This window comes from Parasteatoda tepidariorum, chromosome 5, assembly GCF_982258835.1.
Source record: "Parasteatoda tepidariorum strain Cologne lab strain chromosome 5, Ptep-v5.0, whole genome shotgun sequence".
NCBI lineage: Eukaryota > Metazoa > Arthropoda > Arachnida > Araneae > Theridiidae > Parasteatoda > Parasteatoda tepidariorum.
This window is the reverse complement of record NC_141759.1, coordinates 122,494,380-122,509,425: the sequence shown is the minus strand read 5'-3', so window position 1 is coordinate 122,509,425 and position 15,046 is coordinate 122,494,380. Positions and strand designations below refer to the sequence as shown.

General features: G+C 30.1%; 1 long non-coding RNA gene across 1 annotated transcript in view; it reads right to left on the bottom strand.

Moving 5' to 3' along the window:
* The window catches only part of LOC147810136 (uncharacterized), a 41,579-nt gene extending 28,195 nt beyond the window's left edge, over positions 1–13,384 (bottom strand). The window contains exon 1 of the long non-coding RNA XR_015434256.1: positions 13,077–13,384. This is a non-coding gene — a long non-coding RNA (uncharacterized LOC147810136). The remainder of the gene's footprint in view (positions 1–13,076) is intronic.
* Positions 13,385–15,046: the final 1,662 nt, after the last annotated feature.

The following is a 15,046-nucleotide window of genomic DNA, read 5'->3' as shown; positions in this document are numbered from 1 at the left end:
ACATGCTGCTTTGACTGTAAATAACTAAAAAATAACGGTGTGGTTCCACCGTTATTTCATATATATATATATATATATATATATATATATATATATATATATATATATATATATATATATATATATATATATATATATATATATATATATATATATATATATATATATATATATATATATATATATATATATATATATAGTTCTAAGGGAAGTATTACAAAAATAATTACGCTAAAAGAAACTTGGAACTTTTTTACATGTCTCACAAAATCTTTAGTTAAAAGAAATATACCCACTTAACCTATAAAAAAAAAGCAGTTTGTAACCCTCGAATTCAATAGGTTTTTGAAAATAGAATGAAGTAATCAAAATTATTTAATTTTAAGTAGCATTTGAATTTTTGTAATTAATTAACATCTGTACCTAAAGCAAAAATAATTAGATTAATCTACGCAGAAAAGAACAAAATTTTAAGAATAACTGTATTAACATTGGATTAATCATAATTAATCATGGATAATAACGAATCATTAAAAAGTAAAAATGAAACTAGGTAGGTTTTTGATGTTTGAAGCCTAATTTTTTTAACAGGGAATAAAATGTCGTTCTTTTACAGTTTAGTAAATCAGAATCATCGTTCACAGTTTTGAGAGCTTTTGTTTATTGTCGGAATTCCGTTACGGCGGAAAGAATCATGAACTTTTCTTCTTGCAGCATTTCTGTCGAAATCGTCAATGTCATCCAAAAAAGTTTTACGAGATTTAGTCCTCTTCAGTGAATGTAATATACCAGGGGTGGCTAACATGCGGCTGACGAGCCAAATGCGGCTCTTTGAAGGATTATTTGTGGCTCTTGATAAATGTACCAGAGTACAGAGTTCCTTTTTCATTTTTGTGCTATTATATTTATAAAAAATTATTATCATTCCGAAAGTGTTTCTAAATGTATTTTAAATTACTGAGAACAAATATGAAAGACTGAATGCAACGTTGTTCAGTTCAATTTGAGTTTTCCATTTCTAATATATTATGACATAAAGAGCATCTGGAGAATTAGAATTAATAGAGATGCAAGAAGATCAAGCTCTACAATGAAAATATAAGTCGACGTCGATTACTGAATTTTGGAAATTTGTACCAGAATCGAAGTATCCTGAATTGAAAAAGGCTGCCTGTCAAATTATTTCAATATTCGGAACAACGTACTTATGTGAATCATTGTATTCCACTTTAAAATTCGTAAAATCCAAACACCGATCAGTATTAGCTAACCAGCATCTCAAAGAATTACTGGGAAGTGCCGCCACCAATTATTCACAAAATTTTAAAGAATTATCAAGAGAAGTAAAATAAATGTGTTTAACTTTTAATATTTAAATTCAATACACATATTTTTTACTTTTACTTTTTTTATATGTTTTTAATAAATAATTTATGTAAAAAAAAATCAATACCTTTTTTGCATACCTTTTAAATACGTATTTAATTGCGGCTCGCGAAAAATTTCAAATTTTGAAAAATGGTTTGACTATCAAGGAGCATCGCCACCCCTGTAGTATACCATCCCTTTTATAGTCTTTAATAATTCTGAAAACAGAAGCTGTGTTTACTCCCGATATAGAAGCCGCATGATCAGCCACATCAATGATTGGAACATCTGGTTTTGAATGCACTTCTGTTTTATAAATGCTCAATATTATTTCCTTCTCGGCTTTACTAATGCAAGATTTCTTCTGCCGTTTTTAGGAGGACTTAAAACCATCACTTTATTTTCCATATTGCTCATGAAACACCTGCTAAAAGACACCACGGCGAAACAAACAATCCTTTAAGACAGTGTTTCCCAAAGTGTGATACGCGCACCCCCATGGGTACGGTAGCAGTTTAGCGGGGGTACGCGAATATCTTGCAACAAACAAACATTTCAAAACGTTTATTTTAAAAAAAAGCTAGTCATGAAATTTTACGATTACGTATTTTTCTATTGCATATTTTTTGCAGAGTTAACAGTTAAAAATTAGTAGTGTCAACAGCCAGTTGTGATTTTTAACTTATGTGCCATTTGTTTATAGTAAAATATACATTCACTTTTTTATTAATGGTACACAGCGTTACGAAAAACTTAGAAAGGGTACACAAAAGACATAAGTTTGGGACGAAATTTTTAAGAATAACAAATAAGAAAGAAAATAAATAGAATAAAAGTTTTTAAGAAATAAAAGTTTTTGCTTGACTGATAGGTGCTATTAGTCATTATTCCGGCGCCAAGCAGACAACGGTATTGCACAAAATAAATCAAGCCTTCTACCCACCTGCAGTATCATGATCCCATCTCTAAATTGTTTTCTTTCAGAATGATCCAGAAAGAAAGAATATTTTAATGAAAAAATTTAATGAAAAAATTTAATAATAAAATTAAAAAAACAATAAGGGCGTGTTTTCTTTCTTGTAACCCCTACACTCACACGCATTCAAAATGTTCTACCGTCGAAGCAGGGACTCATTCTAGGCAAAAGACGAACTTTTTAATTGTGGATATTTTCCTATGATAAAAAAATTGTTCCAAACAATTAGTGATACTGGAAATTAAGTACTTTTAAGGGCCCTTAATTTTCAAGGCCGTGGAAGCCTTGTCCCGTTCGCGACTTTACACATTGTCGACTCCCGGGCACTTCTTTGGCACCGTATTTTGAAATTCGCCAATCTTACATTCGCCAAGTCGGGTTTCAAATTTTCTCGCGAAAATCTTCGAATATTAATTCGCGCATGTTTCACTTGCGACATACGATTTAAAAAACGCATGAGTGAACATGAGGTGTGAATAAATTTAGCTGCTTTAAAAATTTTTGTGTATTATCATTCTCTCTTATTCGGACTTCCTGAAACACATATTTATTTCTTACTTTTTTATTTCCTTTTTAGGATAAAGTTTTGTTGTGGGTGTAGGATATATGAGTAGGGTATAGTTTTTTAATTATTTTTATAAAATTATTGCAAATAATTTATGGTGTCTTTACCAAGTATGTGGACACAATATTCTATAATGCAGCATGGTTTTGTACCTTATTGTTTAGTTTTTAGAACCTTTAATTTAAGTAATTACACAATTTATGAGTTTTAAGCATTTTCTTTTTATATACGTGTAATGATGAGGAGATTGTTGCTGTCAGCTTTATACATGAATTTATTCTTTTTTACTTTTCTGACATTAATATCTATGATTAAATTTGATGTAATGATTCCCATTTGCAGTGCCACAATATTTGCGTCCAAACAATTGTACTTAGATTTGACACTTTTTTGTAAATGTTATGTCCCAAACGATAAATTCCTTCATACGTATTAGCCTACTCCACAGCTTTGGTAGCAAAGACTGAAAAATTTGTAGCAGTTAAAGTATATTTATGAGGTGAACACAATTTTGATTAAAGAAAACTTTTTATGATTTGTAAAATAAAAATATAATGTAAACAGTAAGCATCAACTTTGACATTCTCATATCATAACTGTATAACAATATAAGGGCAATCTGTTTATTTATTTCTGATTCATTAAAGACAAGATATTGAGTCAAATAAGAGAATCTTAACAAATTTTAAATTTAATAATTTTCTTTAAATAAAGAAAGTAGTTTTAAAGCAATTGGGTTGAAAGGCTGAGGACTTACACTTTTCTAAAAAAAATTAATCGATGTTATGATAATAAAACAAAACTCCTGCGATCAGTTATCTCAGCAAAAGTAAGATTTTTAGTATCAAATAAGAAACAATTATTACCATTCTGCAAGGAACAAATAAAATAAAATAGGTCATACAGTTTTCAGACACACAGACTGCATGACAATCCAAGAATAAATATTTGAACTTTTAAAGCAAATTGCATACAATGAAAGCTATTGTGTAAAAAAAAATTAAAACAAGTTGTTACAAATGAGACTATTATATGATTCCAGCAACTGAAAAATTCTTTTGGAATTTTAAAGACTAATGAAGACTATTAAATAATAACAGAAAAGTTTTCTGTGTCTCTTTTGTCTCATTTTTGAAGTAGAATATAAATTAAAATACACATCTCACTTTTTCTGATCCTGCTTTTCTCTGAATCTTTCTTATTAAAATAGATGAATCGTGTTAAATTACGTTACCTTAAGTTAGTAAATGTGTTTTCGCACTTAGGAAGAAAAAAAGGCCGAATTTTAGATTGATAATAAATGTAATAATTTTCATAGTATTTTTTCCATATCTTATTTAGAAGCCCAAAAATTGAATAAAAAAATTTTTAAAATATATAGACCAATTGTTGAGTTATAGAATCTAATAAGCTGAAGTTGTTATAAAATTATGAATAAAAAGTTACAAGATGGATATGTTATGAAATTAATGAAGCATAGAATGAAAGGATAAATATATATAGCAAAATATATGATAAAATTAATTAGGAAACAATTAAAACGAAGGTGAGTAATTTCAGATATATACAAATAATAGTGATAGAAGCAAGAAAAATGGAAAATATCGGAATTTTCCCTGACGGATTTAAGAAACATTAAAGAAAGTTAAGCAGCCACAACTTTAAGTTTCAATAAATATGATTTGATGTTATAAAAAATAAATTAACTATACGAAAATAGTAGTGAATATGTCATAGATTTGTTTCTTTATGTCATGGCTTCACTAAAAATATTTTTGCTCCTTGTTTTCCTAATAGCACGCATTTCACAGAAAATATTTGAACAAATTTAATGAAAATATTTTCAAATTTTTTTAAAGACTCTCTTATGAAGAAAATACTGTCAATCAAAAGTTGTTCAGTATAAAATATATGCAATTTTTTTAAGATATTGTTAAGCATTTTGAAGAATACATATTTTTTCCAAAATAGAAATAATTGATAAAACCTGGTAAAAATGAAGGAAATGAAAATAATTATTTTTCAAACTGAGTAAATTTTTTTTTAATACTTTTATCTTTAAAAATATGTACACTTAATAATGTGATGATTTATATAGGGAATTATTTTTTTAAACTTTGTTTATTAATTAAGATATTCAAAAGAAATTGATTATTCTGAATAATTGACTATTTTATTACTCCAGATTTTTATTTAATTTACAAGAATAGTTTCTATTTGAAATTTTTTTTAATCGAAATATGTATGTAATTAACTGAAATAATTGTGTGTATGTAAATTTTTCTTCCTCTTTCTTTAAAGAAGGACGAAGTATTTTGTTCTCGTTATTTGAATTTTTCTAGTCTTAAACGAGGATAAAATTTTAACTTAATTCAACAAGCAACTTTTAAAAATATCCATTAGCGCGAAGATTCATTTATGACTTTTGCGAGTGCTGTATTGAGGTGAGCGTAGGGTTGCCTCTGAGTGAGGGTTACTAGATAAGGCGGTGAAACAGTTGACAAATAAAACCGCAGCGAGTGGAGGTGCCCGGGAGTCGACAATGTGTAAAGTCGCGTCCCGTTCCCCTAATTTTCCTCTCTTTTCTACCGTGGTTTTTTAGTTTTGTTTTTCCTATTTATTTTTTTTTTTTTTACTTTTCGTTGGCATTTTTATGTTTTATTTTTGAAATCACTTTTGTTTCTTCTCATTCTTGTCTAACAAGTCTTGAAAATGGGAGCCAGTTTCTGAGCGCTCCGAACACGTGACTGTAACTTCCGATTTGTATATTTTTCCGAATGAAGTTTTTAAGCAAGTACCGTTTCAGGATTGTTAGTGCCGTTACCGTAATAGTGTTACCGTTTCAGGATTGGGATTATTTATTTAATAAGGAGCAAGTTCGTTTTATTTAAAAATTTCTTCTACGAAACTAACGTAAATGGATGATGTTTTCCATATAAATGTAGGCAACAAACTTTCTCGACCTCTTAACCTGCTCTACTTCCGGTTAGAAAGCACACAGCTTCTTACTACAACTCATTCTGCGGGGCGATATTTTCAAACAAATAATTTTGTTTTTGATAAAAAGAAATAAATTGTATAATTTCTGAGCATAAATCAGCAATATTTCATAAGATAATGAATTACACAATTCTGGTGTGTTTGAAGTGAACATTTGCTTTAGTTACTTCGAGATGTATTGTTTAAAAAGGTGACATGGTTGCTAGATTTAGAAAGAACTCACTTTTTGGCAGTTCTGATTTGACCACTCTTTACTTGATTTTGACCACTTTTTACTTTGTAATGGAAGAAATTTACCTTCGCGGAGGACATTTTTAACGGAACTAATACGCATTTGCGTTACATGCAGGAAAAACCACGAGAAACTCCCACGGTTAGCCTTACGGCAAGTGAACTCTAATCCATGATCCGTGTATTACTCAGGATATTCTTACGTCCGCACTGTGATCGGTGAGGAGGATTCATATCGGACAGTTATCGCTGGAATTCGAACTCTGTTGGAAGGCGATCCCCTGAGTCATCACGCCTCAAGTTATTTTATTTTATCGCCGTCGTTGAACAGACCCAAATTTTGGTTTTACTCTGTAGCCTTGTATTTTTGAACCCAATCCAGAAGACAAGGGAACTACTTTATCAAGTATTGTGTAAAATTTTGCCTTTGTGGAGGCCTTTCTGATGGAACTAACCCGCATTTGCGTTGCATGAGGAGGAAAACCACGATTAACCTGACTGAAAGGGGACTTCAACCCATGATTCGTCTGCAACTGAGGATATTAAACGTCAGCACTATAAATATTTTTTGCCACAATATTGTTCTATCCATATGCCAATTCCAAAATTTTTTAATAAAATTTAAAGATGAAAGATAGCAAATATGATACTAACGATAAATAGATCTTAGATAAATAATGTTTATTTCTGTAATAAACAAGTGGCCCAAAAACTGCAATTTTGTAATTGAAATGAATGTCTTATTTATTAATATTAAGAAATTATTTATTTCTGGTTCTTTGTAAAGTATGTAAACTAGATACATCATATTACATTAATCAGGGCCGCGCTAAATGCGATAAAATCGTAAATTTGGCGAATAAAATTGTTATATGGCGAAAGTTGGGTGCGAATAATATAAGCCAGAAATATACTACCGTAAAATAATTCTCCCCGATAAAAAAAAATCATTATAAACAAATTGTTAAGATTTGCATTCGGCGAAGACTTTGGAAAATTGGCGAATACTTTTGATATTTGACGATTTTACTGGCGAAAAATTTGAAACTATTACAGCAGGTCCAGATTAATCCAAATTGTTTTATAGAAAATATTCAGTAAAAATTGATTTTAAAAGCAAATTATTTTTCAATAAATTTTAAAAGAACCGTAGTTTTAAAAAACAATTAGCTATTTCAGCAAATACTTAGCTAACTCAAAAAGCTATTAAATTTTTAAAAAATTAAAAAACATATTTCATGATTTTTGAAAAGTAGCCCAATTAATATAGCCCGAAAAATCCCGGATAAGAAAAACGTTAATTTACTATAATCGGGGAAAAGACAAAATCTACCGACAAAAGGCGAAACTGACAAATTTATCGGATGACCACTGACCACTAGATTTATTGGTAACCACTTTTTTCTTTCCACTATTTTTTTATTTATTTATTTTTCTTTGAGTTAAAAGAACCTTAATTACGATTTTGTTTCTAAATTGTTATAAAAAAATATTTTTCTTAGTTTATGAAGTGACATTAAAATTATATGATATTATTATTAAAAAAAAATATACTATATATGTTATTATAGCATCCTTTAAGGAAAAATAGTAAAAAAAAAGGAAAAGGAATATATAATAGGTGTGACTTTAGAATTGTTTTTCTCATAATCAATTTTAAGCTTCTCTATCAAAATGAAATATAATTTATGCTGGAAAATTGAGCCTTTTAATTAAACATAAAAAATATTAAGGTTAGAAGTTCTGCAACTGCTGCTCTCAGTTTTATCTCAGTTCTTCCATAGTTCATTTCTTCTTTTTTTTATCTTCTGCATTTGATTTGCGTTTTTCAATTTCTATTTTTTTTGTAGCTATTTTTATCCTTTCATCATTGCAACTTTTTTTTTGTTTCCTTTTTTCAATTTTATAGTTATGCTTTTCCTTGGGGGGGGGAAGGGGATTTAAATTTTGGAGGTTTTATTTACTATTTTTGTCATTCCAGATTCCCGCTTCATATGCGAACCGTCGTTTGAACAGCCCAACCCAATTTTGAGTTTTCGACTGACAATGTTCAATTTCATAGACTTGTAATTTTGAACCCAATTCAGAAGATAAGGAGTTCAAGTATTGGGAGAAAATCGCTTTCATGGCGAACTTTTTGATGGGACAAACCATTATTGCGTTACATGGAAAGGAAACACAAAAACCACCCATGGTTAGCCTGATAGCAAGGGAACTCTAACCATGGATCCGTCTACCACTGATGATATTTTACGTCAGCGATGCGGCCGGTGCGAGCTGCGTGAGGATTTTGTATCGGCAGAAATTCGAACCCGATTCACATCGTTGAAAGTCAAACGCTCTATCCCATGAGCCACCACGGTTCATACCCGTTTCATTTTTTTTAAAATTTATTTTATTTTATAATCGTCGTTGCACAGCCGACCCAATTTTCGGGTTTAAGACTACTATTGTTCAACTCCGTAGCCTTGTAATTTTGAACCCAATCCAGAACACAAGGTAACTCCTGGATCAGTACCCCCCTGGCGTATTGATTTGTTATGAGTACTTTGAGGACTTTGTGTACCCGGCAGATCTGACGTGCATCAGTCATCATTTACTACACGGGGAGCCTTCGGTCGGCGGGGATTGAACCCACGACCTCTGGGATATGGGCGCATTGCCCTACTAACCAAGCTATACTGGCCCCCTCCGGTTTCATTGTAATTTTGTACGGGTGAGCAAAAGACTGCACCTGGCTGATTTTTCAGCAATGAAACAAAATGATACATCAGCCGACTTTTTGATGAATTAACCAAATGAATTAAAGGAAAATAGTGAACGGTAATGAAATGAAAACTGACGTTAATCAAAAAATATTTGTTTATCGGAAAGAAAAATAACAAAAAACTTTTAACACTCACAAACGCCGATTTCAGTTTTCAAATGTGACTATGAATTTTTTTTTACGAGGAACGATTAGTTGATGTTCAACTAAATATTTTATATGAAAAATAAAACAAATGTTTCTTCATCTCTTCGAATTGTAGGGTTTCCACTCGACTTTCCCTTTGACTGTAAAACTCGCCAATTCAACTTAATCTCGAAAATTCTTCAGTTCATATGTTTATTTTACTTTAAAGAAAATTATAAAGATTTTATAATCAAGATTATTATAAAGATTCGATTATAAATATTCGATAATAAAGATTATTATAATGATTCTTAAATGATGTTAAAATAATTGAATTTTGCATTAACGCTTTTATATAAATAATTTAAAATATACCTTCCTCAAATATTTCGAAGTTTACAAAAGTAAATTACATCCGAAAAAGGTTTTATGGATTAAAAAGTTCAATTGTTTTTAAATCTAACTAATTAATAAAACTACAGTTTTGTATTCTGCATGTAACGTCATTAAATTACCCTTGGGTTAAATCAAATTACACTTTAATATTTGCCGAGTAATAATTGCATTTTTAGGGTAATTATATAACAAAATCGATAACTTCTAACTTGAGAAACATTAACACAAAGATAATTTTTATAACATCGTTAAATTATTATTATTTTTTTGTTGAATCAAATCACATTTTATGATATTTGCAAAGTAATAATGAATTAAATTTTCATGTAAATAGAACTTGTAATTGTTTGCATTTTTTTGAAGAAAAAAATTCGTTCTATTTTCTTATTAGTTTTACAGTCTACTTTAAGTTGTAAACTCAAAATTGACGTCGAACGACGGCTGTAAAATAAAATATAGAATTCCAAAACATATCCTTATTAAACTTAAGTAAATATTCAGGTATACGCCTTATTACACACGTAATTAAAAACCCAAATAAAATAAATCTTTAATTGAAAAATCATTATCAAAGCCAGTAAATAAGATAAAAACGTTACAAATGAGAAAAAAAAAAGATTACTAACTAACTACGAATAAACTGCTAAACTATTGCTACAAAACTACGGATCTTTACTCCTATAGATTATTTTTGCAGAAACTGAAAACATTTTCAGAACACGGGACATCCAAAAGATTTAAGAGAGAAAATGCAAATTAAGTTCTTTGTAAGTTTTCGATTCGCTGAGAGTTTGTGACGCAATATAGCCGTCACTAATTAGAAAATGAGACCACCTCCTTCCCCCCTAACTACTACCTTGTTTACAATCGTAGTTGCAAAGAAGATTAAAATGTTCATTTTGAAAAATTCGAACTTTAATACATCTCGCAAAATCTAGCTTGAAAGGGAAGATATCTTACACCTCTAAAACAAAATTTTCTTTTAAAATAACATTTCAACTTTTACAAAATTTACAAACTGTTGTTAAGAGCTTTCACTCAGCGCGTGTTTTGCTAAAGTTATTTTAAAATAAAAATGGAGTTTATTAAATGTTTAACTTATTTTTTTTCGTTCTATGAAATTGATTACAACTTTTAAAAACAGACGAGTGTTTTATGTGCATAAAATGTAACATTTTAGACTTATGTTTTAAAAAAATTTATGAAGAAACCTATCTAACAACACTCGCTACTTTTTTAAATGAACTTACAAGTTGTACGCACAACTTTTTTTTTCCAAGTGTTAAAAAAAAAAAAAAAAAAAAATTCTTTTTTGTTTGTCAAATGTAGCTAAGCGTAGATCGCATTTGTAGTTGTTAGTTGCTTTTCTCCTTTCTTAACATAGTTATATTAAATTTAGTTTTTTCCCCAACAGATTTCAAATCAGAATGGTTACAAAACAAAAAGTCTTGCGAGATAGATTAAATATTTTCAAAGGAAAATTTCTAATGTTAGATATTATTGTATCATCCGACTCAATTTTTGTGTATATTAATACTCAACTCCGTAGCTTTGTAATTTTGCATCCAATCCAGAAGACAAGGGAACTCCTGGATCAAGTATTAGGAAACATTTGCCTTCGTGGAGGACTTTTGATGAAACTAACCCGCATTTGCGTTACATGGAGGGGATCACCACGAGGACCTCCCATGGTTAGCCTGACTAACTCATGATCCGCCTAACCACTGAAGATATTTCACGTTAGCACTGTGGTTGGTGCAAGCCGAATACGGAATTCGTATCTACTAACCATCACTGGGATTCGAACCCAGTTCGCCTCATTGGAAGGCGAACGCTGTAATCCCTGAGCCATCGGATAAATAGGACGATATATTATATAAATATAGAATATTTATTACATCAGGTATTATATTAGAATATTATAATAATTTGACCAAAATATTAGATTCACTGTAGTGTTTTAATAACTGCATGTTTTGTAGGAGTTTATAGGCAATACTTTAATATTTAAACATATATGTTATGGGTTTTTATTCAGGAGATTTTATTTATACTTCCTATTTGTATTTATTTTCAACGCATTGCATTACAATGTTAAACCATTGATACAGGAGCGGAAATAAGTGCAAACCGGTTTCAATCATATAAAAACAAAGCTGTAGTATAGTATCATCTGATAGTTAAGATTTTACATAGAATTTTACAGTACGTCGAATAATATGGAGCGGGACTGTATGAGCAGTTAACTGTACACATTGTTTAGCTAAATAAAATTGAAAAATGATATGAAAAGAATGTACGGAGGGCAAAAAAAGTGAACATCCTGAATAACTTTTGATCCAATAATCGAATTTCCGCGTAATATTAGTCACTTATGATTTCTGATATTATTATTAAATATGCAAATTGATTCGCGCAGACGATATTCTTTGTTACGAAACCAGACACAAATAACATACTTTCTCCAAATAAACATGTGATGCGATGGATAAAATTAAAAAAGTTGAACAAAATCGGTCGAATAGTTCCTGGGAAAACTAATTTTAAAAATACGACTTTTTTTAAAAAATTAGTTTTTCAGGATCTACTCGACATCGCTAAAATTTTTGTATTTTGCCATGTAAAATTATATTCTTAAAAATGATGTAAAAGTTGTATACTTAACTCTTCAAAATAGTTTTTAATTATTATGAAATATAATAAAAAAATAATACATTGTTACTAAAATTAAATAAGTCATTCTTAGTTTATTTTTAAACGGCTACTCTCAAGATAGATTATTTCATAAATATTTTTTATAGGCTTTCTTCATGAAAACTGCTATTATAAACAACTTTGGATACAGTATAGCGAGTGAATAAAGTAAATGTGAGGAATGAAAAAAAAAACCAATCACTGGATCAGTGAATAGGTCTATGAACAATGAGTAACCAATAAATAGCAGTGCATTTGCTTATAGGTTGTTTAAGGTATTAAATAGTATTTTTGTGATAAGTCAAATCGGTGAATGAGTTAATAAATATTAAAAAAAAATTTAACTTTTAAATTAAGCCACGGTAGTCAAAATTTTGTCATTATTATAAACTATTTTTAACGAAATTGTGACATTGAATGCAAAGTACCTTTAAATTTAGCGTGTACAATTATAAATGTGATTTAGAACATTTCATGTGCCAGAACAATGTTGAGTATAAAAATGCTATGGAATTTAAACAAATGAAATGAAACTTTATTAAATCGCCGAGTTTACAAAACGGTGTTTTAAAAACACAGCATTTAAAATTAGCAAATGCTAATTAAAAAAAACATTTTGCAATGCGGGTCAAAATGTGATGATTTTTTCTAATTTAAATGAGTTATACTGTAAGAAAATTATTCGAAAAAAAAATTATTCGATCTAATTTATCGGTCTCTGGAAACTGAGAACACTTTTACGAGTCTGATTAACATTAGAAATTATAATTATTTGTAAAAGTTGTTTTTAAATTAATAAATTAACTTTATGCAATTTTAAAAAAACAATTGAATTGCTTACAATCAAAACTATTGATATAAACATTTACGATTATTAACTTAAACAGTTATAAAATAAAATGATTAGATATATAAACAATTATAAAAATGTATGATAATTGTAACAGACTTACTTGGTACTTCACCAGCTGTGAAACTTACTTAGTACACTATCAATTTTTTTAAAAACGCAAAACAATACCAGCCAATAGAATTTTTTCAAAAAAAACCTAAATTATTTCTGAGATTTAAAACACGTATGAAATTGTTGATCATTATCATATTTTTATGAAATTATCCCGATTATAGTGAGAAATCACTTAATTATCACGTGAAATAACTGAGATTTAATATCTTTAAACTAAAAACTATCGAAGCTTTCAAAAATTACCTCTACTACTTGCGTCTCTCCCTTTGCTTAACGAGAGAGAATATTAATTTGTTCTTCTAGGGTTGCTGTAATCTAAAATCATTTCTGTCAAATTATAGTCATATCGAAGTTTTCGGAGAAAATTCGCCAATTCAAAATTCGCCAATTCAAAAAGTTTGAACTAGATGTTACATAGAATTTTTACATCTACAAATTCTTGAAATATATATTAAAATTAGTTGTGAAATGCTTTATCATTTGAAAAAATACTGACATAAATCAGAACTAGATAGAAAGATTAACAGATGATAGGTCATGATTTTTCATAATACTGTTCTTTATTTCTAAGTTTTAAAACCTTCTTATTGAATGAAATATAATCTGTTCAAATTTCTTTTGACGTTTTTTTAGTCCTAGTTCTTTTAATTTACTCCCAGCTTCATCAAAATTACAAAAACTTGTTCTCGTTAGTCGATTTTTTTTTAATTTTTTTTTATAAATTTTGATATTTTAGAGGGGGTTATATCGGCTAGACAGAGTTATATCGGTTACAGGGCGTTATATCGGCTAAACTTGAGTATGAACCCGAGAGAACTTATTTAAATAAGATTTCCATTTGAAAGACTTAAGATATACAATACATCAATAAAGAGTAGTGGTGGCTCAGGGGATATAGCCCTCACCTCCCAATGAGGTGAACCGGGTTCGAATATCAGTGGTGACTGAAACGAATTCTGCATCCGACTCGTACCGATCACAGTGCTGACGAAAAATATTCTCAGTGGTAGATGAATCATAGGTTAGAGTCCCCTTGCCATCGGGATAACCGTGGGATGTTTCCGTGGTTTTCTTCTCCGTGTAACTAAAAGCGTGTTAGAAATTTCTCCTAATGCTTATTCCAGAAGTTCTTCTATCGTCTGGATTTGGTTCAAACTTACGAGGCTACGGAGTTGAACATTAGTAGTCGTAAACTCAAAAATGGGGTACGCAGTTCAACGACAGTTATAAATAAAATACATCAATGAAGAGACGTTTTGGATCAGGGAATATAGCGCTCGCCTCTCAATGAGGTAACCCGGGTTCCAATCCGCAACCGGCTTGCACCGATCACAATTCTGACGTAAAACATTCTGAGTGTCTAACGGAATATGGCTTAGTATCCCCTCACTGTCGTGTTAACCACTGGAGGTTTTTACTCTGCGCTTAAAGCAGATGCGGGTTTATTCCATCAAACAGTCCTCCACGAAGGTTAGTTTGCCCCAGTGCTTGGTCCCGGAGTTCCCCCGGCTTCTGGGTGGAATTCAAAATTACGAGGCAACTGGTTCGATCGCTCTCCTGACCAAAGTATCAGGATCCTATTTCCAAGATGACGGTTATTCAGAGAAAGTACGCTATTGTGTCTGATTACGTTACTTAAAATTTCGACTACACTGATTAAGTATCATATTTGAGGTCACACCCTAGAACCATTGAGTCCTAGAACGCGAAGTTCTAGTCATTAGATCGAAAGTTATTCAGGTTCTTTTTTTTCGGCTCACTGTACACTATGTAATTAGCATTGTGTGAAAATATATGAATTTAGGTGATTTAGTGCAACATTGATTTCCAAAATATTTAACCATTTCAGGGGGTCGGAAAAAAAGAAATATTACAGTAATATGCACATTTAAGTACCTATATCAATACATCGGATACCTATAAGCACAATACCAGTAGTACCGATGACTTTAGTTA